The sequence below is a fragment of the Xenopus laevis genome, chromosome 4S, assembly GCF_017654675.1.
Source record: "Xenopus laevis strain J_2021 chromosome 4S, Xenopus_laevis_v10.1, whole genome shotgun sequence".
Taxonomy (NCBI): domain Eukaryota; kingdom Metazoa; phylum Chordata; class Amphibia; order Anura; family Pipidae; genus Xenopus; species Xenopus laevis.
In genome coordinates this window covers 23,759,599-23,762,550 of record NC_054378.1, presented here as the reverse complement: position 1 = coordinate 23,762,550, position 2,952 = coordinate 23,759,599, and positions in this window count along the sequence as shown.

Here is a 2,952-nt window from a genome sequence, read left to right as displayed (position 1 = left end):
CGGAGAATTGTAATTTAACCTGTCATGTAACTGGAACGTAAAAGCCGAGGGGCTGCGCTGCTCAGTGTGGAATAGGTTTGTGGCTTTGTGCAGATAGTGACACTAGCCGCTGCCTTTTAGCGCCCCCTGCGGGCGTAGTAATGTGTCTGGCTTGTTCCAGCAGCCTCCGGCCCACTGATACACAATACACAGAGCACAGGCAGCGCAATGGAAGCACTTGGTCCCTAGTCATACGAGCTAATTTTCTGGCAGGCTGGAAAAAAGTGCTATTGAGAGTTCCCTTTAGTTTATTGTAGAGGGGTAAATAGTTTGTGCTGCAGTGGGCTCTTTTCTGGTACCTCAGGTATTTCTTGTTACACCCCTATTGTGCTGCACTGGGCTATCTGGTAACCCCAAGTTTTTCCCATTACACCCGTATTGTGCTGCACTGGGCTCTTTTCTGGTAACTCCAGGTAGTTCTTGTTACACCCCTATGGTGTTGCACTTAGCTGTTCTCTAGTAACCCCAAGTACTTCTCATTACACCAGTATTGTGCAGGCTGTTCTCTGGTAACCCCACGTATTTCTCATTACACCCCTATTGTGCTTCACTGGGCTCTTCTTTGGCTAACCCCAAGTATTTCCCATTATACCCCTATTGTGCTGCGCTGGGCTCTTCTCCGGGTAACCCCATGTGCTTCCCATTACACCCATATTGTGCTGCACTGGACTCTTTTCTGGTAACCCCAAGTACTTCCCATTACACCCCTATTGCAGCATTACTGGGCTCTTCTTTGGTAACCAGCAGTAATTCCCTTTATACCCCTATTATGCTGCACTGGGCTATTCTCTGGTTACCCCAAGTACTTCCTATTACACCCCTATTGTGCTGCACTAGGCTCCTCTCCAGGTAACCCCAAGAACTTTCTATTACACCCATATTGTGCTACACTGGGCTCTTCTCTGGTAACCTCAAGTATTTCCCATTACACATCAAGTGACTGAATAAACGTGCAGGGGTTCTCCCCGCTACACCGGCTTTTGTGTGTGGCATCCTTTCTATTTAACCCCAAGTATTTCCCATTACACCCTTATAGTGCTGCAGTGGGCTTTTCTTTGGGTAACCCCAAGTTTTTCCCATGACACCCCTATTGTACTGTACTGGGCTGTTATCTAGTAACCCCAAATATTTCCCATTACACCCATATTGTGCTACACTGGGCTCTTCTCTGGTAACCCCAAGTACTTCCTATGACACCCGTATTGTGCATAACTGGGCTCTTCTCTGGTAACCCCCAGTACTTCCAATTACACCCCTATTGTGCTGCATAGGGCTGTTCTCTGGTAATCCCAAGTATTTCCCATTACACCCCTATTGTTCTACACTGGGCTCTTCCCCGGGTAACCCATGTGCTTCCCATTACACCCATATTGTGCTTCACTGGGCTCTTCTCTGATAACCCCAAGTACTTCTTATTACACCCCTATTGTGCTGCACTGGTCTATTCTCTGGTTACCCCAAGTACTTTCTATTACACCCGCATTGTGCTACACTGGGCTCTTTTCTGAGATCCCAGTGCAGCATAATACAGTGTAATGGGAAGTACATGAGGTTACCAGAGAAGTGCCCAGTGTAGCACAATATGGGTGTAATGGGAAATACTTGGTTACCCGGAGAAGAGCCCAGTGTAGCATAATACAGTGTAATGGGAAGTACATGGGGTTACCAGAGAAAAGTCCAGTGCAGCAGTGTAACCCTAATTATTTCCCATTACATCCATGTTGTGCTACACTGGGCTCTTCTCTGGTAACCAAGTATTTCCCATTACATCCCTATTGTGCTACACTTGGCTCTTCTCTGGTAACCATAAATATTTCCCATAACACCCTTATTGTGCTACACTGGGCTTTTCTCTGGTAACCCTAAGTATTTCCCATTACACCCCTATTGTGCTACACTGGGCACTTCTCTGGTAACCTCATGTACTTCCCATTACACTGTATTATGCTCCACACGGTTCTTCTCTGGTAACCCTAATTATTTCCCATTACATCCATGTTGTGCTACACTGGGCTCTTCTCTGGTAACCCCAAGTATTTCCCATTACATCCCTATTGTGCTACACTTGGCTCTTCTCTGGTAACCATAAATATTTCCCATAACACCCTTATTGTGCTTCACTGGGCTTTTCTGTGGTAACCCTAAGGGGTTAAGTTAGAGATTGCCACAGTCCACAGAGTGATTTTCCGCCACTCTCCATTCATTTCCATGGGATTTTCAAAAGAGTATTCAATGACTGAAAGTGAAAGTTCACCCTTTGTTAATTATGCCTTTCAAAATGCCATAGAATTGAATGGAAAGTAGCGGAACTTCACTCTAGAGGACTGTGGCGATCTCTAACTTCACTCTTTGATAAATCTACCCCTAAGTATTTCCCATTAGACCCCTATTGTGTTATACTGGGCTCTTCTCTGGTAATCCCAAGTATTTCCTATTACACTTGTATTGTGCTACACTCGGCTCTTCTCTGGTAACGCTAAGTATTTACCATTACACCCCTATTGTGCTACACTGGGCTTTTCTCAGGTAAACTCAAATATTTTCCATTTCACCCCTATTGTTCTACACTGGGCTCTTCTCTGGTAACCCCAAGTACTTCTGATTGCACCCATATTGTGATACACTCTTCTCTGTTAACTCCAAGTATTTCCCATTACACCCGTATTGTGCTACACTGGGCAGTTCTCTGGTAACCACAAGTAATTCCCATTACAACCTTATTGTGCTACACTGGGCTCTTTTGTGGTAACCCTAAATATTTCCCATTACACCCCTATTGTGCTTCACTGGGCTGTTCTCTTGGTAACCCCAAGTATTTCCCATTACATCCCTACTATGCTGCATTGGGCTCTTCTCTGGTTTTTTTTTTTTTTTTCTTCTCTGGTAACCCCAAGTATTTCTTATTACACCCCC